This window comes from Hippocampus guttulatus, chromosome 11 (genome assembly GCF_054856545.1).
Source record: "Hippocampus guttulatus isolate MCC_2025c chromosome 11, RoL_Hgut_1.0, whole genome shotgun sequence".
Classification (NCBI taxonomy): Eukaryota; Metazoa; Chordata; class Actinopteri; order Syngnathiformes; family Syngnathidae; genus Hippocampus; species Hippocampus guttulatus.
In genome coordinates this window covers 2900650-2927389 of record NC_141271.1, presented here as the reverse complement: position 1 = coordinate 2927389, position 26740 = coordinate 2900650, and the positions used below count along the sequence as shown (strand labels likewise).

Sequence of the window (26740 nt, the reverse complement as noted above, 5' to 3'; positions counted from 1 at the left end):
GTGAAAATGGTCTCTCTTGCTAGTTCTTATAATGTTTACTAATTTGTTTTTATACGTCTTATATTTTGTTTCAGCTTCTTTAGTTCTGGATTTTAGAAACGATTTGTATAGATTGTTTGTTTTTCTTTTTACATGCATTTTCTATGCCTTTTATTATCCATGGCTTACTTTGTTCATTTGACTTTCTGGTGACTTTAATTACTGGGAAATGTTTTTCGTATAGGGAGGTTATGGTTGACTGAAATGCATCAAACGCAGTATTTGGGTCATCGTTTGTGTAGACCTCAGACCAATTTTGCTTGTCTAGGTCGAGCTTGAAAGCTGAGATGGAATGTTGGGTTCTGAGTCTTATTTCTGATGTGTGAGTAATTGGTATTGTTTTTCTATCGAAGTAATTGTATAGGACTGCAAAGACCGGTAGATGGTCACTTATATCAGTTATGAGGAGTCCACTTTCCTTTTTATGTTCAATCTTATTTATAAATATATTATCTATCAATGTGGCCGTATCAACTGTTATTCTGCTGGGTCTCAGAATGACTGGGAAAAGACCGTTGCTATACATTGTGTTTATGAATTCTGTTGTTTTTTTGTGTCCATTTGGGTTTAATAAGTTGATGTTAAAGTCGCCACATATTATTCGTGTTTTCTTGTCATTTGAACAACTCAGCATATCTGTCAGTTTTTTATTAAATGTGTTTAGACAAGATCCTGGTGTCCTATAAACACAGCTTATATTAACATTTGATGCATTTTTAATGTGTATTTCAAGAGTTAGACATTCCATTAGATTCTCGGTTGTGTTTGTCAGGCTCTCAAGTTTGGTGCATTTCAGTGTTTTGTCTACATATATTGCAACTCCCCCTCCTTTTTTGTCTTCCCTATGAGTTGCATACATTTCATATCCATCAATTTTCATTTCACTTGTTTTTTCATCATCAAGCCAAGTTTCTGTTATGGCAATTATTGTAAATTTAAATGTAGTCAAATATTCTTTGATTTTGGTGATTTTTTTTATAAAGACTTCTACTATTTATATGTATCACTGAAAATGTATTTTTCAGTACTACATTTGTGTTGAATTGCTTATCAGTGTAATAGTCTGAGTTTGTGATGCTGTGATTATGGTTGAAGAAATTATTGTCTGGGTCCAAGTTGTTCTCTGGGTCATGTTTGTGTTGTTTGTTTCCTATCTCTATTTAGTCAGAGTTTTTTTCTGGTGGTAATCAGCTCTCAGCCCGTTGAATTGGAGTACTGGTGCGGGGGTGGACGATGAGTTTGCCGTGCCTCAAGTAGGCAATTTCCCCTCTTTCACGTGCCGCTTTTAGTTTTGGAAGCAATTCTTTTCTTTTTTGACGTACCATATCTGTGTAATCTTCATTAATGTAGATTTTGGTACCTTTTAAGTATTTTGCTCTCTGTAGTATCATTGTTTTGTCCTTATATTTTTCAAACTTCACCACGACTGGCCTTGGTCGAGGTCTTCCCGATTCGTGTCTCCCCGTGCGGTGGGCTCTTTCCACCTCGATTGTCTCCTTTAATTGCAATTGCTCCTTAAAGATTTTCTGCACTTTTTGCTCCGTTTCGGTCCACGTTTCTCCTTGCATTTCTTCAATTCCATCGATTATCAAGTTATTTCTTTTAGATTGTCCCTCTAAGTAGTCCATCTTGTCCGTTAAAACCAGCATACTGTCACATACTTTATAGATTTCAGTTTGCATGGTTTTGCAATGGTCAGTTCCATTCGTTTGTTGTTTTTTAATGTCATCGACCTCCTTTTGGGTAAAATTAAGACTTGTTTTCAGTTCTTGTATTTCCCTGGAGAAATTGTCGAGTCGTGTGTTTGTTGACTCCAGAATCATCTTTACAAATACTTTGAAGTGATCCTGTTGTTGCTGAATGAGTGCTGTGAACAGTTATTTTTGTTGCGTGAGTAGTTCATTGACTTGCGTAAGGGTCATCAATTCTTCGTCCTGTTTATTATCTTGTCCCCGTTTGGGCGGCATTTTTCGGGTTTTGTTGCTAGCCGGCTGTCAGCTGGTTGATGAGGTGTGCTGTGGTCTTTCTGCCAACCCGGAAGTTGGTGACGTGGCAGTGGGCCTGTGGCCTCCCCTGACGGCACCGCCGCGATGTTCGAACTTTTCCGCCGCTGCTGCCGGATTAACCATTCAGCCGGCTGGCCTCAAGTGGTGGTAGCTCCAGCTGCCGGCGCCGCCGCCACTGGAGTCCCGAAGAATCCTCTCGCCCAACCACGCCAGCTGGCTATCGCTTGCTCGCGCTGCCTCGGTGGTCGAGCGTGCCGTGCATCCGCCGCCGCCGCCGTCGCCTGGCTCACCGACCGGTCGGTTGGTTTTCTGGGGTGGACCCCGCTGCCCACGTCCGACCGATGGGTCGACAGCCGCTGGCCCCCCAGGCGTGAACCCAGCCACCGGCGCGGAACCAATGTGTCAGCCGCCGCCGGAGCCCCAGACGACCACTGGCTATCGCTCACATCGATTCATCCCACCACGTCCAGATCCACGACCTATAAATTATAGAAACATAACCTCTATTTGTTTTATCATGTTCTCGAAAATCATTCTATCCTTTGTGTTCTTGTACGATTTCTCTGGCTCCCTGTTTTGCCAGCACCTTTTGTTGTATACTTTGTCTGTCCCTCACTTTTCCTTAACTCATTGAATACCACCCCTTTTCACTGGAGCAACCCCCTCAATCCCTCACATTTTACTGAATCTTGACTGATTTGCAAGGCCCACAGAATTTTCTGTTCTATGGCTATATATACATGCAACCTGTCAAAAGAAAGGTGAGACTCTCTTCTTTCAGCAGAAAAAAAAGTTTGTTTCTATCTTTCTCCGTTCGTTGGCAGTCAGCATTAGAAAACTGCTAAGTTTTATGGAAAAGGCCGATTTTCTGCAGAAATCCAGAGAAAATGAGCTTTTTGTAAAAGCATGCATTTCAAGCATCATTTCAAGTTTTACACTATTTTTTGCTTTTGTGGCAACTCAAATACCTCAATAATGTGTTCCTCCTACAAAAGAACATTCCAAATAATGTTGTATAGCAAAATAATTTATTTGCACACAACAAAACTATTGAACTATGAACAAAAGTGCAGCTGTGCAGAAGATGGTTTTTGGCTTCCATCCAGTTTGTCACCACATCGATTCATCCCACCACGTCCAGATCCACGACCTATAAATTATAGAAACATAAAAAGTTGCAAATATATCTTGCTGCAGAGTGAGGTACAATAATTTTATTTACCTTTCTTTCCGTCACCAAAGCGAGGAGTCATCATCTTTTGGCTTCTGGTTGGACAATCTGTAATTTATAGAATTATGTACAATTACCACACTTTTATTTTTCTATTTTTATTTTTGTTGCTTTCCACTTACATTTCAACATCTCTCACACACACACATACATGCTCGCACACTGCTATTTACACCATTCATTCCACGTTGCTCAGCATCCAATTTGAAATGAAATGGAATATGAATTTAACACTAGTGGTTTTATCAGAGCTGAGCGGACCAAATGTGTCCTGTTTTTTTAAAACCTATGGCGACATGCAAGTCAGCGCATATTTTCATCCACATCTACGAGACGATCAACCGTACATAAATGATTAGTGTTACTGGCAACTTCATAGTACAGCGGGGAATGTAGCGGTACATAAATGTGACTGAGGAGGCATAAGAAGTGATGAAGTTTTGAATGGGAACTTGCAAGCTAGTCAGCAGTTACCTCCTCGTTCCAGCGGCTCTGGCAAGGACTCTCAGCTGCTTTCCGTTATGTCCGAAGGCACATATTCGTCCGACATCGGGATCCAAATCGCTCTCCAATTCATCGTTTTCGCCGTCGTCATTACGAGACGATTCCAACGAATCGCTGACGTGTGCCCGGCGTCGGCCATGCGAAGCAATGCAGCCTCTTTGCCGTCATCGCTGGAAGTCGCCGGGGAGACGATTTGTGGGCAATGTGGGGCATCAGGAGGCACAAAATGCTCTGCCAAGCGATGATCGCTGACGTGGAGTAAGTTCATCTTCATCAGATGAACTCGAAACTCGGCGTGAGCTATGCGGGCTGCGTGTAGCACGCCATGTTTGTGCAGGCCGACGTTCGTTTGACGAGTGCCGCTTTCGATTACGTGACCGAAGCATCATTTTATCTTCCACACAAACACCATCTTCTTTGTTGTTTTGTTTCGAGGACGCTTTTATACCGAAAAAAAATCATTTTTAGTTAGTTATTTCCTTTTCTCCATCGTTGCTAATGTTCCAATCCACTATCCACATACGCCCCTCCTTCACTGTACGCCCTTTCTACTACTTCTGCCGCGTGATCCTGGTTGATTTTTGCACCACTGCCACCCGATGGCCATTTTTTTGCTATTTAACATTGCCGTCAAGATTAATCCTGTGGTGAGAAGTTGCATCGGACTCTCTTGCACCCTCCCCCATGAAAACACGTGATTGACGTATTAATACGTCATGGGGAGGGAACGGCTATGCGCTAATTCACGTATTTATACGTCAAAGGGTGTAAATGAGTTAATAAACCTTTTTGTCATCGCCATTTATCTGAGTCTGTGTTTGTGGAATCCACACTCCATTCCGTCTGCGATCAGACCTCAACCTGTCACCAAATCACTCCATCTCGTTCTCCATTCCGCAAAACACACAAATTATCATTATTGAAAATAACAGAGGATTTATAATACTGCCCTGTGGTGTTCCATTATCTGTACGATAAATACTACCATTGAACCATCCATTTTCCGATCCGCTTATCCTCACAAGCGTCGCGGGGGTGCTGGAGCCTATCCCAGCTGTCTTCGGGCAGTAGGCGCGGGACACCCTGAACCGGGTGCCAGCCAATCACAGAACACACAGAGATGAACAACCATCCATGCTCACACTCACACCTAGGGACAATTTGGAGTGTTCAATCAGCCTGCCATGCATGTTTTTGGAATGTGGGAGGAAACCGGACCACCGGGCCAGCCCCTGTAAACCCCAATTTACTTACCGTATTTTCACGACCATTCGGCGCACCGTATGGTTGGGCGCAGTCTCATTAATGGGTGCTATTTCTGTATTTGACACATAGACAAAACGCACTGTATTATTGGGCGCAGTTTTACAGTGGTAAAATATACGCCAGCTTAAACATACGGCATGCATGCGCGCAGGCTAAAAACACGTTAGCTTGTAGCATACGTTAGCATGCCAAGACATACAGATACAAGCTAAAAACACGTTTTTAAAAAGGCAACGGAAGCAAAACTGAATTTTGTTGTATTTTATTTAGCCATTGTACAATGTACTCACGTTTTTTGATCAATCATCACCCAGAAATCCATCAAAGTCCTCATCCTCTGTATCAGAATTGAACAATTGTGCAAGTACCGGTAATCCATCAAAAACGCCGTGTTCCCTCTCGTTGTCAGAGTCACTCTCATTGCCATGTGGCTCCACAGAAATGATGCCGGCTTTGCCAAAAACTCGAACAACAGTGCAAGCAGACACGTTCGTCCAAGCAGCCACAATCCATTCGCAAATTGTGGCGTAACTCGCCCAGCGCTGCCTCTCACTCTTTGTAAAGTTGTGTTTGCCATCGATCATCCATTGTTCCCATGCCGCTCGCAACTTTACTTTGAACGCCCGGTCGCAACTTTGCTTTGAACGCCCGATTGATGCCGATGTCCAGCGGTTGGAGTTCTTTAGTCAAGCCTCTGGGAATAACGGCAAGCTCAGAGTTCATTTGCTTGACTTGGTTTTTCACCGCTGCTGTGAGATGGGCACGCATGCCAAAAGCATAACCAATGGCTTGAAGTTTGAACTGTGCTTCATAGGCGTGTCTCTTTGTAGAATTTATTTTCGGGGGTTCTTAGAAACCAAAACTGAAGTTGTTTTGCAACAATGCACATAGCCACACTCTATACAGGTGTTGGTACCTGCTAGGGGCGTCCCTTTAGCGTCCACTTACACGCCCACCCTTCACTCATTGGCGGACTTCTTCGCCGCATGCCTGTCCTCACTCACGTCTGCCTTTTCTCTCTCTCTCTCTCTCTCTCCATATATGTATATATACACGCCCACCCTTCACTGATTGGCCGACTTCTTTGCCGCATGCCTGTCCACAGTCACTTCCGCCTTTTCTCTATATAAACAGCGTGTCAGCTGTCAGTCAGGTTTTGGAACTCAGCGCATACACAAGACACTCCGCATCATAAGGCGTCCTGTCCATTTTGGAGAAAATTTGAGACTTTTAATGGCGCCTTATAGTCGTGAAAATACGGTAATTTAAACCTCCGTGTGTCATTGTCATAAGCTTTCGCAATATCAAAAAAATATGGCGACTGCAGTCAATCTGTTCACTTGTGCCTTTCTTACTTCATACTCCAAGCATATGTTTGAATCCAAAATATTAATTCCTCATCAACCCATTCTTTTTATAAAAAAATACATCAGCCTATCCATTTATCATCCTTTCCATAACTTTGCATAAATTAGATGTCAAAGCTATTGGCTGTAATTCCCAGGTTTTGTCAGATCCTCTCCTGGTTTTCTAATTGGAATTATCACCGCCCCAATTTCCAATTTTCTGACATTTGTCCCCCCCCCCTCCACACTCTATTATCCATGAATTATCTGATCCGCTTATCCTCACAAGGGTCGCAGGCGTGTTGGAGCCTATCCCAACTGTCTTCGGGCATGAAGTGGTTGCCAGCCAATCGCAAGGCACACATAGACAACCAAACCATTCACACTCACACCTCAGCACAATTTACAGTGATCAATTAACTCATAGCGTGCATGTTCTTTGAATGTGGGAGGAAACCAGAGTCCTGGAGAAAACCCACGCAGACACAGGGAGAACATGGGCATGTTTTATTTCGTATTGCACGTCCACAGAAACTGCCATGTGAATGCAAGGGGGCTGCACCGGGGTTAACACGCTTCTCTTTAGTAAGCAGCTTTTTACGTGTGAACGCTCCACAAAATTTACACCGGTGTCAGATATATCGTAACAAAATATGTCGGTGCAGCACCGATGCAAATGTGTGCCGTGTGAACACCCCTTCAGCATAAATGCTAGTATTCCTTTTCATAAACTGTAAATCTTGATAACAATCCTCTCTCTTCACTCTTTTCATTCTTATAACCTGGCACATTTTATCCACATTAGTGTCCCTTCCCATTGGGTCACAAAAAGATGACCAATGCCCTCTCAGAATCCCTTCCAATTCTTCTCACAACTGCATTTATCCATTTACAGTATATTCAATCAAGTTCTGAGCTAAAAGCTATAATTTATCTTCAATTCTTTCAATGCATTATTCCCATTTTTAATCAACCTTTTACATTCCTTTGTCCACCAAGGAACTGTCTTTCTCCTGTCCCAACATCCCTTCTTCTGGATAGACACCCTTGCTGCTCTGAGAATTGTCCGACTAATGCCTTGAATCGAACATTCAACCTCTTCATTCATATTCATCACTGACAAGTATTTCTCACAGCTATCTCGGAATTTCCCCCAATCCGCATCTTTTAAACTCCACTTCTTACTGTTATTCCCACATTTTTCGAAATTCATGAATACTCAATAATGGTCACTTCCTATCGTTGTTCCACTTAGTACATCCCATTTGTCACGTTGCTTGGTGGTGGTGGACTCCAAAAACCAGGCAGGAGGGAGGAGCAGGGAGAACTTGACAAAATTGTATTAAAATATGAAGGAAACGAAATCCGAAACACACAAAGTCTGGAAAACAAAACGAATGCAAAGTGGCAAACAAAACCATGGCTGAAGCTCAAAAAACTAGAACAGACCCATGACAGGACAAGCAAACAATGAGTGGTCGGGCGGGAGTCCTTTTATACAACTTATGACATAACGACCAACAGGTGTGCAGCTGCAGGGGGGAGCCCTACAGTGCCACCTGTTGGTCACAAACAGAATCATGACACCATTCACACAAATTAGCCAACACATCTGAAACCATTGTGCGATCTATTGTTTATGGAACCCTTTAATAATAATAATAATAATAATAAATTTAAAAAAACAACTGTGCACACTCTGTAACTATTACGTACGCACAAGGAACTACTTTGTGGGCACCAACTACTAGGTGTGCATGGAATACTATATTGTGAGCACAAAATAGCTATGTGCGCACAAAAAAGTAGCCGTGGCACCTTGCGGGTCATGAGAATGAGAATGCACCTTCTTTCAAAGTTGAAAGGTCGAAGGAAAGCTAAATAATGGACAAGGACAGCATGATGAAATTTTATTTTAGGGCTCGGGATGACTTACAAGGACATCATGAAAAGCTTGGTATTTCAAGGAATCATTATCACCGAGAGACATTTGAAGAGGCTGTTGGGAGCCAGCTTGCTTTACCGGTGGAGGTACGACTTGGACGCCGGGATCGATTTTATTGTTCAGCAACTGCAATGCTCTGGAAAGGATCATGGCTACCAGTGGATGTATGAATGAAAACCTTTTGTCACAATATCACTACTTAATGTTGGCATGAAATAAAAACGGCAGATGCAATAATTTGTGTGTTTTCCAAGGCACTGATTACGTCAATTAGAAGCGAGTCAGTGAAGGTGCGCTTAATTTGTTTACCCTCTAGTCCAATAAGGCATCAGCTCTAGTTCATGTGCATGCAGTAACTATTCCATGCGCACAAAGTAATAGTTCATGCACACAAAGTAGTAATTGGTGTGCACACATTAGTAATTAGTGTGCTTAAATAAGTAGTTTATGTGCGTAATTTTTTTTTCTTTCGAATGTCATGTCTGGGGCTCCGTAATTGCTGACACTAACCGGTATGCACATTTATCATTGATTCTCTCCCATATTCACACACACACACCAGGTTTTTCATTACCAATTTCTTCCACTATTACTCCATTGTCATCATTAAAAATATCCCACAAAGTACAGTCCTGTGTGCATTAAGATCTCTGCACCAGTGAAATAATAAATAATAAAAGACATTTTTGATATGATTAAGTGGAATGGGTTGGATAATAACACAAGACAAGCGCTACCTACCTTACGCTACCTTTACATGCATAATGATCAGTTAGGTCATTGGTCCCCAAACTACGGCCCGGGGCCGAATGTGGCCCACCTCTGCATTTTCCTAGGCCCCCTGAACAATACCAAAGATGTGTTTTTTATGTTTTTTTTTTGGTCTGACCAGGTGATCGAGACTTGTAGATGCATAGGACATAACATTCTATTCCACCCTTCTGCAGTTGGTGCCCTATTCGGAACTCCTCTCTCCCAAAAATAAATAAATGAATAAATAAAAATCTGCGATGCACTCCTGTCAAAAAAAAAAAATGGACTAATGGCGAAAAGATTAAGTAAAAGAAAAAAAAAGATTGGTTTTTATTGATTTCATGAATTGTGCCTGTGAGGATCCCGGAAAAAGGTTAATACCTGGTTATGTGCGGCTTTTTGGAAAACAATAAATTTTGATGTCTCGACACCTCCTGCGATCGTCACACTTTTTGTTCCAAACCGAACTTGGCCCCTGTCAGAGAAGGGAAAAGTTATTTGGCCCTCACAGGAAAAAGTTTGGGGATCCCTGAGTTAGGTGAACATTTCATTTCCTTTCCTGATACAGTATTTTATATTCAATGTTTTTTTTTGTTTTTTTTAGCTTTGTTCTACTAAAATTCAAAGGAGGCTTGAAACCTCCTTACCTCGGCCTAACGAACCTGTGATCGACTAGTGACCAGTATTAGGAAAGTTCACTTTGGAAGCAAACTCGTTTAAAGTTCACAATTTCTTTTTAATGAATTTGTTCAATTCATAGTTCATGTAAAATAAATAAATAAATAAAATCATAACGAGTTCATAGTTATTTGTTTAACGATAAGATAGATTTCCCAGTGTTGCCACCCACTCAGTCCTCACAAGGAAATACTTGTTGCTTGAATGTTCATTTTTAAAATGAGAAATTAAGGACTGTAGTCTTCAATGTGCAAATACAAATACACAAAGGTAGGAAGAAAGATGAAGTTTCAAAGTGAACTTTGAAGTCAAGATGGCGCCCGAGTAGGCAGCCGTCGGCAAGTGCTCTCATGAGCCTTGCTTTTTTTGTTGTTTTTGTGTTTGTTTTGTCACTTTGTGTTTGTTGTTACGTCGTGTGGACCTGATGTGGACTTTTTTCAGCATTTTTTTTGGCCATGACATTCATCAAGGAGGAGACTCTGTGCTTGGTGGTTGCGCCTTCTCGGCAGCATGGGTATACCAGCACTGTTTTTGACTGGGAGGAATGTCGGCGCCATTTGACTGTCGTTGCTGGACAGTGCCGGGGCGCTTGTGTCTTGCGCCTGTAATGGCCAGCATTTTTCACAGCCCCGCTTTGTTCAGCGGAGAGATCGGTGCTGTTGAACGGTCTGCGGCTGGATGGATGTAAGTCTTGAGGAGCCGATGATGAGAAGAAAGGAGCGTTAGCGCGGAGCGCCGATGCGGATTTGCAACTGGGAGTCGCGGCTTGGAGTTTGAAGCGGATTACGTGGGACAGGAGAAGTGAACTCATCCCTTTTCGTCAATGGACGCTACAGCTTCGAGTTTGCTTTCAAAACTTAGCTTGTAGCAGACGTGTGCACATTTTCAGCATGACGTCTGATCCACTGGTGAAAGGACACTTTGATCCTCTCCTCTTTCATCTAGAACTGCTTCAGACAACAAAGTGTATGCAGAAAAGTGGTGAAGATTGCACGACTGTCTGTGCCCTATGTGTTGTGTTGTGTTATTTTTGTTATTTTGACTTCAAAATGGCGCCGCGAGAGTGGCTGCCTTTCCAGCAGCTCCTGTATTTTGTTGTTCTACTTCTTCCTTTCATAACTTTGCTGCTGTGAATCGGGAATTTCTCCATTGCGAGACTAATAAAGGTTTTCTTATCTTAAAAATACAAATGCATTTATTTAAAAGTTGGCCAAGGTCAAAATATAAGAGCTTGTGTTATTTAAAGTCTTGTGTTATCTCATTTAGACAAGTCCTTGGAGTTTTGTCAAATATAAAGAAATTTCAGATAGCTCAGAATAAGGCTGTTTATTCCTTAATTCTCATCCTCATCCCTATTTGCAGGCTACTTTTCTATTTGTCACAATTTTATGTTAAATGTTCTGAAAAGTGCTTTGTTACCACTGCAGCTGTTGTGAAAGCGTAATATAAATAAATATGTACCGTTTTGTATTGTTGTTACGTTGGCCATACGCAAATGTTAATACAATGCATGATTGTCTCAGTTGAGCGAAGGTAGAAAACAGGTTTTCTGCCTCATTGCTTAGTTTCAAATGGAAAATATCAATGACTCAATTGCCCAGGGTGCTACATGAACATCTGTCTACCTGTTCTGATGAAACATCATGTTTGGTGAATTGTACTTTGTTTCTCATTTTATTGTCATAACTTTTTAAAAATTATTTATTGCTGCTGCCTGTCTTGGCCAGGTCTTTTGAAAAAGTGGTTCTTCACCTCAGTTGAACCATCCTGGTTAAATAAAAAAAATAAAAAACATATATAATAATAAAATAAAAAGGCACACAACACAAGACATGCAAAGGATGGTAGATATGCTTTACCTCAGGTGAAAACAAATAAGCTTAAAAGTACAATAATGTGTAGAGCGGTCAGTATCATTGAATCCTCTGCCTACACATCCCATTCAGGAAAATAAACATTGATTTAAGATACTATCAAAAGATGATCTTATATCATGCCAGTCTGTCTGCGCATGGTTGATTCTGGTCCTGTACTATTTGTGTTTGTTGTGATTGTGGTTGTTGAAAGGTACTTCAATTGTTGTTGCGTGTCTTTTTGTAATTGTGTATTGCATTGTAAAGATAATGGTGGAAGTCAACTCCAGCGTGTTGTCGTTTGGCAAAGCTAATGCAGAGCCAAATAAATGAAATGAAAACATTTAAGGTCTTGGATTTCACATGGGAAGGCCAGACTCAAGATCCCAAGTGAAGATATGTGTAAACACTTTTGTTTATGTCTTCAAAAACACAACCCGTGCCAGACACATCACTGACACTGAATCGACCACACAAGGTAAAGGACACTAAAACCACTAAGATGCTACTACACTCGAAGTAGTACTGTAGTAGTGTTAGGGTATTCAGTTAATTATTAGAGTTACGATTCACTTCACAAATCTCACTTTTGTATGTGGCAGCATTTTCAGGAGAGACCTCAAATTCTTCCAAATAGGAAATACCGTACAAATAGTCAGATGAGTAAACAAAAGAATATTAAACCCATCGTGCAGGAATTGCTTCAGCAGTCAAATAACTATCTGTTTTTGTTCATGCAGATCTGATTTAGAGCAATGCATGTTCCCTGCTTCTCACTGAAAATGTAATTTAGGTAATGCAAAACATCTTAAATTGATTAAATTACACAGATAATATTCATGCCCTGCCAACTCCTCTTCTCTCAACAAAGTTTCATTTTTAAACCCAAAATGCCTTTGAAACCTGAAGGAGAGACGTTTCCCATTTGTCTTTGTTATTGAATTCTTCGAATTTTGGCGCCACATCTAATTCATCAATTTTATGCGAGCCAAATTGAAATAATAGAAAAGAGGTTATAACTCTTGAAGCCCTTTATCAGTGCTAGTGTTGCTTTTAGCTTTAACGTTATGATTTTTTTTTACATTCCAGGTTGGGGCGCCCTTACTCCTGAGGTCAGCTGTGTTAGGCTCCAGCTCACTGCAATCCTGGACAGAGTAAAGTATAGACCAAGGGTGGCCAACCAGTCAGAGAAGAACAGCCAATTTTTTACTGAGTTACTGCAAAGAGCCACATCATACCCTTCCCCGCGCACGCGCGTATACACACACACACACACACTTTTTTGGCCAAAGAGGACTTTTGAAGTGACCAACTTCTCTCGAACGACCCGAGCGCGCACGTGCAAGGACACACACACACACACACACTTTTTTGGCCAAAGAGGACTTTTGAAGTGACCAACTTTTCTCGAACGACCCGAGCGCGCACGTGCAAGCACACACACACGCACACACGCAAGCACTCACGCCGGTGCCCACCAGTGCACTCGCGCAAATTTGCACGCACACCACGATGAGCAACAGTCAGAACGGGCCAAAAATGAATGAAAGCTCAAGATACAAACAAGCAAATCTTTTTTTTCTTTCCCCCCACCCATTTCCTCCTCCCACCCATTGCGGTCGACTTGGGACCAGGTCGCTGGCTCCCGGTCGATTTTGATCGACATATTGGGCACCGCTGCCTTAAAATAAAATCAGAGTTAATTCGCTAACTAGCTTAGCACTTAGCGCCGTTGTTTGCGCATGAGCGGTGATGCAGTCATCTGATTGGTTGCTCTCTATGTCTATCAAGTAATGGGATTGATGATAGGGTGACGGAGTACGTTCTGTGAAGTTGGCGCCTTGTTTGAATGGCATCGCCGCTGCCGAAGCGTTTTCGACGCTTGTCGTGTGAGAGCCCGGGAGCCGCATTAAACCAGCCAAAGAGGTGCATGCGGCTCACGAGCCGCAGGTTGGCCACCCCTGGTATAGACGATGCATGGTTGGATATCCTTGGTGGGATGTCCACACACAGACGAATAAGCATCCGTGCTCACACTCGCACCAAGGGAAAATTTAAAGTGTTCCATTAACCTGCCATGCTTGTTTTTAGAATGTGGGAGGAAACCAGAACTCTCGGAGAAAACCCACGCATGCACAGGAAGATCATGCAAACACCAACCAGGAAGACCGGAGCCTGCACCTCTGCACTGTGAGGCCAACACGCTAACCAGTCGACCACCGGGCCGCCCGGAGAATAATCTTTATGTTTGATGAATCAGCATTTCAAAAAGGTTGTGTGACACTGATCTTTTCGTAATGGATTTTTCTGATTTTGGGGCCTCAGTACAGGTGTCAGTAAGAGTTGGATTACTTTTTATTAATTAATGTTGTTGTTTTAGTAATAATAAGAATAATAATAATTATTTTCCCCCAAACAATTTTAGACCTACCTACTCGTGAAGGTCTGATGTGTTACTTCATAAGCTTTTGAAATGAGTTTAGCAGCCAGGGAAGTTGATGTAAATTATTCAGTTTAAAAAAAAAAGTAATATGCATATTCATTCCTCATCATTGAGCAGCTCATTCCAACCTTCTGTCTGAAAGGTTTGAGACCTCGGGCCCTGTTTTGGGAGACTGGCACCTGTATGCTCGGCCGGAAAACGAGCGTAACTTCATCAGACTGATGGAGAGATAGTTGTTACAATTGTATTATTGTCCATGTTTGATGTCATGTATTTGTTTGTGTTCTTTTTGTTATTTTATGTTAGATGTTCTGAAAATAGCTTTGTTCCAGCTGCAACTGTTATGAAAGTGTTCTAGAAATAAATATGTATTGAATTGCGTTGTCTTGTGGAAAAAAACAAACATGTTTTTTGCCTTGTCAGGGCGAACTCCACTATTGCTCACCCATGTTATTCACAAGTTCATGTTATAGACGTTTCATGAGCTTTTCATGCATGTCAAACTGGCTAATTTAATACACATCACCGCCAAGAGAGACTATCATTCCATTGCTCACTTCAAAATGTAACAAAGTACAATATCTGCAATGACTTACTCTGTTGCCAGGCTTCTATGTTCTACGAGTATACACTGACCCCTCAATTTGTGTGCGCCGTGAAATTTATTGCCAAGACTGTTACATAAATATTTTTTGGATATTATCGATTCATTGTTGCAGCCCTAAACCAGTCACATTCAAACTCATGTTAAATTGGAGTCAGGACACTGATGTTATTTAAAGTGCTGTTGCTTCACCCCAAATAATCTGTTTTGTAGGCTTTTTGTGTCATGTTGCGTGATGGTCGTGGACCTAAAAAGCAGGGTGGCAGGAGGAGCGGGGTGGACTCAACTAAATGTATTGACGAAAAACACTTGCAGGAGGGGTACACACTACACAGGAAAAAAAATAAATCCAAACCACAAAGTCCTGAAAAACTCAAATAAACCAAAATGACAAGCAAACAGAAACCCATGACAGTTAAACAAAACAACGTGACAGCAACAAAAACAAAAACCCATGCACGATCTGACAAAGACTGACAGAACCATCCATCCATCCATCTTCTACCGCTTATCCGGGGCCGGGTCGCGGGGGCAACAGCTTTAGCAGGGAAGCCCAGACTTCCCTCTCCCTAGCTACTTCTTCCAGCTCTCCCCGGGGGATCCCGAGGCGTTCCCAGGCCAGCTGGGTGACATAGTCACTCCAGCGTGTCCTGGGTCTTCCTCGGGGTCTCCTCCCGGTGGGACATGCCCGGAACACCTCACCAGGGAGGCGTTCAGGAGGCATCCGAATCAGATGCCCAAGCCACCTCATCTGGCTCCTCTCGATGTGGAGGAGAAGCGGCTCGACTCTGAGCCCCTCCCGGATGACCGAGCTTCTCACCTTATCTCTAAGGGAGAGCCCGGACACCCTGCGGAGAAAACTCATTTCGGCCGCTTGTATCCGGGATCTCGTTCTTTCGGTCACGACCCATAGCTCGTGACCATAGATGAGGGTTGGAACGTAGATCGACCGGTAAATTGAGAGCTTCGCCCTTTGGCTCAGCTCCTTCTTCACCACGACAGACCGATACAACGTCCGCAACTGACAGAACCCAGGAAACTAAATACAAGCAAACTGATGAGACAACGAGGAACACCTGGACAAGACAAGACACAAAGGTTTTGAACGATCTGATTGGTTGACACAAGGGACCCGGATGACAACAGCTGGACACAAAATGAGGAAGACAAAAGCACATGAGGAAACAAAACCAAAACGTCATCTAAACAAACAAAACCATTTCATGTAATTTTTGTAGTCATATCTTCCACAGTAAATTGAGTTATATCATCGTTTCAGAATGGCAAAGGGTACAAAACAATTTCCAAAGCAATACATATACCATGGAATAGAGTGAAGGCAGTCGTCATCAAGTGGAGAAACTAAAGCACAACAGGACAATAACCTACATTAGCAAGAATTGGACATTCCTCCAAAATGTATTACAATAAATAAATAAATGACAACCAAACTGGTCAGGGAGGCTGTTAAGAGGCCGACAGCATTACTGAAGCAGCGAAAGCAGAATTAGACAAGTATTGGCTGTTTACTACATGTGACAACGAGCTCTCATCTTAACCATTTCAGGTACAATGGTTACTACAGTGGACAGTTTATCATTTTATTTGGTTACAGGGTGCATGAAAGTTAATCATATGAAGGACGAAGAAAAACATTCAGGCCCCAAACTCAACAACATCCCAACAAGGAATAGAGGTTGGCAGCATGATGCTTTGGAGTCTTAATAATCTGAAACTTTAGCCTGGTTCGAAGGTGGAAGGAATTATGAAAAGTTCCATCAAACATCTTGAAGGTTATCTGAAGAGGGCTGTGAACAAGCGATATCCTTGTAAGCTGATACATGTGGAGCACTTTTGCAAAGAGTGGAACAATTTAAGGAGGAAATGAGGAAACATTGCTCAAAAATTAAATGCAAATCACTTTGATGGATCGAGTTGGCTTATGCTAGCGCTAAACACAATTTGCTCATGCTCAGATAGGAACCGCCCAGTGCAATGAATAAAGGGTATGAAAACACGAGTGTTGAAAGCCACCTGTGGATAGGCTGCTTACTGAATGCATTTAATCCAAAGGTGCTGCAACAAAATATTAGTTTGAGAGTATGCGGATTTTTGGAAGCAGGTTAATGTATATTTTTGTTTGTTATTTCCCCCCCTTAAAAATATATCCAGTAATTATTTTGAATCTTAGGTGATTGGGGGCGGCCCGGTGGGCCTGTGGTCCGCGCATCGACCTCGCAGTGCAGAGGTACGGGGTTTGATTCCAGCTCTGGCCTTCCTGTGTGGGGCATGTTCTCCCTCGTGCCTGCGTGGGTTTTTTCCGGGTACTCCGGTTTCCTCCCACATTCCAAAAACATGCATGGCAGGTTGATTGAACACTCTAAATTGCCCCTAGATGTGAGTGTGAGCGTGGATGGTCGTTCGTCTCGATGTGCCCTGCGATTGGCTGGCAACCAGTTCAGGGTGTCCCCCGCCTACTGCCCTAAGACAGCTGGCATAGGCTCCGGCATCCTCTGCGACCCTTGTGAGAATAAAGCGGATCAGAAGATCGATGGAGGGTTATTGGTCAAATCAATAATGGAAAATATTTTGAAAATATTTATCTGATCTAATTTTTCTTCATACAAAAAAAAACATTTGAAGAGGAGAATAGCCTCTCTCTCTGATGCACTTTATTGTTATTACAACAGTGATGAACAGTTTCGAGCGTCACATATATGGTTTAAGAAACACACTCTCTCCCTCTCTCTCGCACCCCCCTCCAAACACACACACACACTGTGATGTTTTGTTCATGTTTTTCAATTGATGCTTATTTAATGCAATAAATTAGATATGAATAGAAAATATGTAGGCAAAGCGAGCGAAAAGGTAAGAATTTGTGGGATGGAAGCAATTATGAACTTTAGTTTAGTATGATACGTTTAACCTGTCCAAATGCTCCTGAAACCACCCTATTTTTAACTTCATCTGTAAATAAACCAATAACTCAACAGATGAGGAGAGAGGTTTCATTTGGTCTCAGGTCCTGTTTCTTTTCTTTCTCTCCGTCTTCCCACCCAGGAGACAGGGTCAATGATGTGAGCATTGGCTACCTGGAAATTTATCACATCACCTAAAGTGTTTGCCTGTGCCCTTACTACATTTGGAAAGAGAGAAACCTCACGGCAGATTTCAACATAAGCCAGAATTTATGTGATGAAAGCAACAACCTGGGCAATTCAGTGAGAGACAAAAAGTCTTTTGGGATATTTTTTTTGAAAAGTCATCTTAAATGAAGAAACTACTTTAGGTCAGATTGCTCGTTTGCTTGCAGAGTCAAAAATTGTGCTGAACAATTTTCTTTGTAACAGAAAGATGTGCATTTGTTCAAGGGATATTCAGTATGTTGTCATGTGGATTTCAGAATAAGATAAAGACTGCCTCAAAAGTCAGCAGGAGCAAAATATGCTCATCAGCTTCTCCTCTTGTATGTATTGTTTTTCCAGACATAATTCAAATAATTCAATTGATATTCATCAAAATAAAATCATCAAATACCGAAACCGCAAATTTGAAAAATATGGAGAAACGAAACAACCAAATCACTTTCTTAATAGGATAAGCCATAACACACCCAAATGAGGTTTCTTTGAGAATCACATCAATTCCAACTCAACTGTTTTTGTCATTACACTTGAAAACAGAACCACACCGTTGTTCATATGGAGAGATTTTAAACCACAGCCAAGAACCTGAAAGTACTGTGCAGCCAAACCACATTCCGTCATCGTATCCCAAACTGCTGGAGCTAACTGACGTTTGCGAGCACTGCTGTCAGACAAAAAAATAAATAAACTAAAATCACACACAGACAGCTGTGGCACTGTTGCTCTGGAGGTTAAATGTAACAGTATGTACAGGATTGGAGTCATTCTCATGTCGGCAATGTAATTCATTCAAGGTAGGGTAATGTTGCATTTAAAAAAAAGATTTATTACATAAAATACATTATTACTTCAAATCAAATAAGCACAAAATACCACTGTGTTAAACGGCCAACAATGCAGGAAGTGAATATGTACAGTAATCCTTCGTTTAGCGCGGTAAATGGGGACCGAAACCACCCGCGATAGACGAAAATCCGCGAAGTATAGGTATATGTACATGTGTATGAATATAAATAATATTTATAAATTTAATGGTATAGATGCATGTTTGTAATAATTAACATTACTTAATGCTATATACTAATATATTTAAACATGTATAAGTTAGGTTAGTTGGCGGCCCGGTAGTCCAGTGGTTAGCGCGTCGGCTTCACAGTGCGGAGGTACCGGGTTCGATTCCAGCTCACATTCCTCCCTGTGTGGAGTTTGCATGTTCTCCCGGGGCCTGCGTGGGTTTTCTCCGGGTACTCCGGTTTCCTCCCACATTCCAAAAACATGCATGGCAGGCTGATTGGACGCTCTAAATTGTCCCTTGGTGTGAGTGTGGGGCGTGGATGGTCGTTCGTCTCTGTGTGCCCTGCGATTGGCTGGCAACTGATTCAAGGTGTCCCCCGCCTACTGCCCAAAGACGGCTGGGATAGGCTCCCGCACCCCCTGCGACCCTAGTGAGGATCAAGCGGTTCGGAAAATGGATGGATGGATGGATGGAAGTTAGCTTAGGTGAGTGTATGAATAACGAAATACAGTAAAGACATGTATGTAGTCAGGTATATGTTGCTCAATGTGACTTGCTGTTGTTTTGCTGACTTTCACTGCCATTCACGGACCTTTTGCGGACTTTTTGCGTCATTTTAGCTTTTTTTTTTCTGAATATGTTTGAAAAAATCCGCGATGCACTGAGGCCACGATAAACAAACTGCGAAATAGCGAGGGATCACGCATATATATATATATATATATATATATATTAGCGCATTATTATCGGCATTAATTTAAATGAATTTTAACGTGATTATTTTTTTTCTCGTGAGATTAATGCGGCACACGTCACAGCGGATTTTAGGTTGCTCTATAAATAAACCGGAAACAAAACAACAAGCACGCTGCAGAAGTCCACGCCCATGTCTGGTTTGCCAGCCACGGAAGCGCAAGACATCGAAAACGGATACTTAAAGAGTTTATGAATGGAAAGTTTACTTTTAAAAAGTTGCCAGATTGTTCCACTGACAAGACCAAAGTTACCTGTATGTTTTGCAGTCGTAAACTGAGCTATCATCATAGCACGTCAAGTCTGAAATACCACTTAATGGCCAAGCATTCAGTTGATGTGAGTAGTCCGCACCCTCCTCTCCTCTAAGACAGACAGCTATGGATCATTTCAAAGCAAAGAAAATGGATAACACAACGAAGAACACATTTGCTGAAGCCATAGCTAAATGTATGGCTACTGCATGCAAGCCTGTCAACATTGCCCACAGCTCGACTCAAGCTGAAATCATTCGCACTGAATCTAACAACTCCACTATGGATTGCCAGCGAGAGCCTCCATGACAAGCTGTGTACAGAAATTGTACGTAACGGAGAAGGCTAAGGTACACCAAGCGGGAGAATACACTGTTTCGGGAGAGAAATAAGAGACTAGCTTGATGAGTACGATGTATCCCACTGACGCGATTATGAACTTGTTTGGAACTATTTTGTGTGTCAGGTTACCATGTTCCGTGTCCATACAAATAAAGGGAGTGGAGTCGAGAGTTCAGCGGTGCCTCGAACCCAGTGTCGTCATCCGAAGTGTAGTCATCCGAAATAATGTCGACACAGAACCACAGAGAGACTTCCATGCAAGAAGGACGAACAGAATCAACATAGCCTGACTGCTGTGTTCAAAGCAAACTTGAGAAAAAGAAAATATGCAACCATGGCTTAAATCCACTGTAGGCTGACTACTAGTTTACCTTAGATGTGCACTTTATAATATGTTATTGCTCTGTTTTGATTCCCTAAAAAGAGCTGTTAAAGGAGCTGTTGTGTGGCAAAATGTTTTTTTCACTGTTGTTGATAAGACAATAATATTGTGTGACAGATTATGTGTGAATAACTGCTCCAAATGAAAAATGTTCATGTAAAATTGAAAATCGAAATTGTTGTTTCAGTATATATTTGCATTTTGCACATTGAAAACTGATCCATGATTCCATGTTGATGAGCGCATTAAAATGGGGAAAAATAGGACAAAAAAAATACAAAAGGTTAATTCAGAAAAATAAATAAAAAATGTGTGAGTAAACATGATTTTGAGTTAATTCTGACAGTTGTGTTTTTAATTCGATTAAATATTTTAATCGTTTGACAGCTCTAACACAGTGTATATACTGTATATATATAGTATATACAGGTATATATATATATATATATATATATAGATATAGACAACGAGCGGCTGGATAGCTCAGTTGGTAAGGCATCGGTTTGGTGTACGGGAAACGGTGGTTCGAATCCCGCTTGGGGCAAAAAAATAAAAAATGAGCACATAACACCATCCAGTGTGGGTCCTTGGGCAAGACCCTTCACGCTCATGCCTACCTCATACAATGATGAGAGACAATAAAACGAATGACATGCCGGCTCAGACGTCGCCCGGCCAAACTAGGTCTGCGTCAGGTGCTGGGGAACCTTGATGAAAAATGGGCTACTGGAACAAAGCGAAGATGGGCGAGATGTGACAACATGGCTCTGTTGGAATGCTACTACTCAAGCAACCCTAGTCAGAGGGGTTACATGCAGAGAATGTGGGCTAAATGGTTACTTCGAAACCCACAGTCACGGTTGACCACGAAACAACTCGTTTCAGTGTTCCAACATCCACAAACGGCAACTTCTGTCACAACTTGAGATTGATGAGGTCCAACGCAGGTTCCATGGTGAAGGGCCCCAGGCTGCCAGATCAGAGGAGGAGGTCATACCAGCCCCAATGAATGCAGATGATGAGATTGTAAGGCCTGCCCCAAGGAATGAAATACTGAGCAAGGCAGCAACTGACCTGAAAGCTAAGATCATGGTGAGAATGAAAGCTGGGCAACCTAGAAACCGGTTACAACGGCTATTTGAAGTACCACCTGAAAGTCTCATGGAAACTGTGAATGCAGCACTGAGGGCGATCCCTACCGTAATGATCACGGAAACCAATGAGCTGATATACGCTTCAGCATCAGTGATCCTCGAGATGCTTGGCTATAGGAGCAACCATGGGTGCCATGAGATACGTTACCCACCATACAAAAGACGGTTGGAGGCTAAGATCAAGGCGGCTCGGAAAGATGTGAATCAATTGACGGAGGCCCAGAGAGGTGTGATGAAAAGGCCGATACCCAAGAGGTACATCCAGATGACCATACCTGAAGCACTCGAAACTGCCAAACAAAGGCTCCAAGCCTTGTCCAGCCGCCTAAAGCGGTACACAAAAGAGAATGAGGCCAGACGAATAAACAGGCTGTTCGCAACACAACCTGCAAAAGTGTACGCTCAGTGGCAGGGTCCTAACAACAGAGCTGACCCACCAAGACTGGAAACTGAAAGGTACTGGAAAGGCATATGGGAGAAGGAGGTTGCACATAACAGCAGTGCACAATGGCTGGTGACCCTGAGAGAGGAGCACAGCGACCTCCCTGAACAGAACCCAGTTACCATAACAGTGGCAGACATACAGGAAAGAGTCTCAGATATGAAGAACTGGACAGCACCAGGCCCGGACATGGTCCACACCTACTGGCTAAAGAAACTCACAGCACTCCATGAGCGCCTAGCAGCACAAAGGAACCAGCTGCTGAGGGATGGGACTCACCCAGGATGGCTAACCGAAGGGCGAACGATCCTGATCATGAAGGATCAGGTGCCGTCCCATCCAACTATCGGCCAATAACCTGTCTCTCCACAACATGGAAGCTCATGTCAGGCATCATTGCGGCTAAGATAAGTGGACACATGGATCAATACATGAGCGAAGCACAGAAGGGCATTGGTTGAGATACCAGAGGAGCCAAACTTCAGCTCCTGGTTGACAGAACAGTCGCACAAGACTGCAGGTCCCGACATACCAACCTGTGCACAGCCTGGATTGATTACAAGAAAGCCTATGACTCTATGCCACATGCATGGATCACTGAATGCTTGGAGTTGTATAAGGTAAACAGGACCCTAAGAGTTGCGAACTCGATGAGGATGTGGAAAACCACACTTGAAGCCAATGGCAAGCCACTTACCCAAGTGTCCATCAAATGTGGCATATACCAAGGTGATGCACTCTCCCCACTGCTGTTCTGCATCGGACTGAACCCCCTAAGGCAAGTAATCACCAAGACAGGCTATGGATACCGCCTCAGAAATGGAGCTACGATCAGTCACCTCCTCTACATGGATGACATTAAGCTGTATGCTAAGAGCGAAAGGGACTCCCTGATCCACACAACCAGGATCTACAGCAGCGACATTGGGATGTCATTCGGGCTTGAGAAATGTAGTCGGATGGTGACGAAGAGAGGAAAGGTAGTCAGCACTGAAGGGGTCTCACTCCCTGAAGGAACAATAGCAGACATTGAGGACAGCTACAAGTACCTCGGTATACCACAAGCCAATGGCAACCTCGAACTGGCAACAAGGAAAGCAGCTACGGCCAAATACCTCCAGCAAGTGAGGCAAGTCCTAAGAAGCCAGATCAATGGCAAGAATAAGACCCAGGCAATGCCAGTGATCAGATACCCTGCAGGAATAATAAGGTGGCCAAAGGAAGAGACAACCATCCCAAATCCAGCACCCTGAGACTGTACACAAGCCGAAAGGAAGGAGGTCGGGGACTAGTGAGTGTGAGAGCCACTGTCCAGGATGAAACATCCAAGCTCCATGAATACATCAAAGAGAAGGCTCCAACGGATGACGTACTCAGAGAATGTCTCAGACAATGGGGAACAGAAGATGAGGCGCTGGAAGAGGGACCATCATGGGAGGAAAAGCCCCTACACGGGATGTACCACCGGACCATAACTGAAGTGGCCGATCTCAAGAAGTCCTATCAGTGGCTAGAGAGGGCTGGCCTGAAGGACAGCACAGAGGCACTCATCCTGGCTGCTCAGGAGCAGGCCCTGAGCACCAGAGCCATTGAGGCCCAGGTATACCACACCAGACAAGACCCAAGGTGTAGGTTGTGCAAAGAGGCACCTGAGACGATCCAACACATAAATGCAGTGTGTAAGATGCTGGCAGGGAAAGCCTACATGGAACGCCATAACCAGGTGGCTGGCATAGTCTACCGAAACATCTGTGCGAAGTATGGACTGGAAACCCCAAGGTCAAAATGGGAAACACCTCAGAAGGTGGTGGAGAATGACAGAGCGAAGATCCTGTGGGACTTCCAGATCCAGACTGACAAGATGGTAATGGCGAACCAACCAGATATCGTGATCATAGATAAAGGGCAGAGGAAAGCCGTTGTAGTGGATGTAGCGGTCCCAAGTGATGGAAACATCAGAAAGAAGGAACACGAGAAACTCGAGAAATACCAAGGGCTCAGAGAGGAGCTGGAGAGAGCCTGGAAGGTAAAGGTGACAGTCGTGCCTGTGGTGGTCGGAGCACTCAGTCGGGGCAGTGACCCCCAAACTAGATGAGTGGCTGCAACAGATCCCGGGAACAACATCGGACATCTCAGTCCAGAAATGTGCAGTGCTGGGAACAGCAAGGATACTGCGCAGAACCCTCAAGCTTCCTGGCCTCTGGTAGAGGACCCGAGCTGAATGAGGGACGGACACCACCCGAGGGGTGAGACGAGGATTTAAAAAAAAAAAAAATTATACAGTGATAATTTTAGTTTACCCCCAGCGAGTCCCAGGGACTCGCTGATCAGAAAAGTGTGAGTCCCAATATGCGTTCCGAGAGTCCCAAATTTCGAATTCTGAAATGGTCTACTAATTCAATTGCATATGGCAAGAACACAAACAACAACATATACATACAATTATAAACAAATGCTGCAAAAATGTAAATAATTCAGTAGCAGGCCTGAGGATTTCGGAAATTCACGGTAATCGTTTTTCGGTTCCGTCGGATTACCCAATGGGAAACCACGGTAACTAAATTTGGGTTCCGAAAACGTTCATCATGGGAACCCATTTTTGTATTTTGATTTTCATAATCAAGAATTCTGAAACTCTAAATCATACTGTTTCAAGGGTAAATGTTTGAAAACTATTATATGAACAATGAACATTACATCAGCAGCTGTGTACTCCAGGTTTATTCCAAAAAAGAAATGGATTAAAATGTGGTGTACTCATTTGGCATCATGAATACAGCAAACCACAAAATCAGAGTATTTTTTCCAATCCCACACTGCAAAGATTAATGGACCGGTAATCATTAATACAGGTAAGTATTGATGTGGCTTGACATCCTCTTCCCAAGACCACGCATGTGTAATCTACTATCAATTTGACGAAATAATCTAACACACGTCATCATTAGTTCTACCAACAGTTAACATTAGCATTACTACACCTCGTGACAAATTTTTTATTCATAAAGTTACCATGCTACAACCAGTAAATTATAGAATAACCAATACTGTTTCATCATATTTTTCATAGCGATTAGCCAATTGATTTAATGACCAACTTGCCTCGGAATCATGCCTCCCGTCGTATCTCGCTCTCGTGTTCTGTGCGTACGTCACAGGTGAGTTGAGTGATAAGCCCTTCAGACGATTCATACGAAAAATCAGACGGGCATTCCCATTTCTTAAATGTCGTAATTAGTATACCGTTGTGTGTTTTTTTCCCGCTGCCATCTCAAACTCTCATCAGCGTGATTTCTCAGTTTGCGGACTAAAATAGCAACTCGCACATAACGTTATCTGTTCCGCCCACCCCAACACTGAAAACAAACGAAAGTAAATTAGAAGAAACACACTCACACACCACACCACAAACACACTTACAGGCACAGTGAAACTGCGTTGATCACACAGGAGAGATTCGATTGCGTACAGTCAACTCGTGTGCGGTGACTTTTATGGGAAACAAATTTTCGGTACCGTCAAAATGACGCCACGGAAACGACACTCTACCGGTAACGATCGTTACCGTGAAATCCTCAGGTCTGCCGTAGGTTTTATTTTTTTTGTTTTGACTGAGAAATTTCTTCGCGTCCCAAAAATGCACATTATTTGGAACTGTGCGTCCCACTGGAAAATTGCGCGTCTAGGACGCAGAGGTAACGAGATGGCTGTATATAATATATATATAGCCAACCACTACACCAAGCGTCACCAACATGGTCGCCACAGGCACCAAGTAGCCCACCCTAAGAACCCCATGAGTAGCCCGCAGGCTCGTTCTAAAAACAATTCAGCAGTAACGTGGTAATTTGAAAATTTGCGACTTATGGACGTAAAGTGTTGCATTGAGGTTTCCTATTCTCCTGCCATGTTAAATCTTCACACATATAAATGCACACATATGAATGATTAACATGTACTTTAAGGCAATTTTAGCAAATTTGTTATTTTGTGTGTGTGAAAACGGTAGCCCTTTGCATTAATCAATCCCCATGCAAGAAGTGGTGTAGCGGGGTTGTGAAAATATGCGGCCCCTTTGAATGTTTTTGTCATGTTCCGGTTTCGGCAGCAGGTGGCGGGCTGAACATTCTTGCTGGCTGCACACCTGGTATATTAGGACCGACCTTCTGGCTCTTCTTTGCCGGATAATTGTATGCCGTGCCACTGCTCTTGCCCATGTGTCATTTATTCTTGCTCTCGTTATTGTGATTATTGCTCTTGTTCTAGACGTCGGTTCTCTTTTGCGTCGTACAGTTTTTGTTTTGATAGTATCGCGTTTATTTTCATCCTTGCCTTTCGTGCAAGCGCTTTTTGTTATCGGGTTTGTTGTGTATTTTCCTGGTCCTCACTTTTGACCAGCGATTTCTGTTTTCTATTTCTTAGGGTGCAATTTTTGTAATAAACATTCTTTTTTTGTATGGAGTTCTTGTTGGGGTCTGCTATTTTGGGGATCCAAAAAAAATCTCATTAGCTGCGAACGAAGCGTGACCTTCTCGCTTCGCTCGCAACGTGGCAGAATTCTCCAGCCACCTAGGATCCCGT

General features: G+C 42.8%; 1 pseudogene; it reads right to left on the bottom strand.

Moving 5' to 3' along the window:
* LOC147197812 (uncharacterized) lies at nt 1–26376 on the bottom strand (annotated as a pseudogene).
* Between the last annotated feature and the right edge of the window lie 364 nt (nt 26377–26740).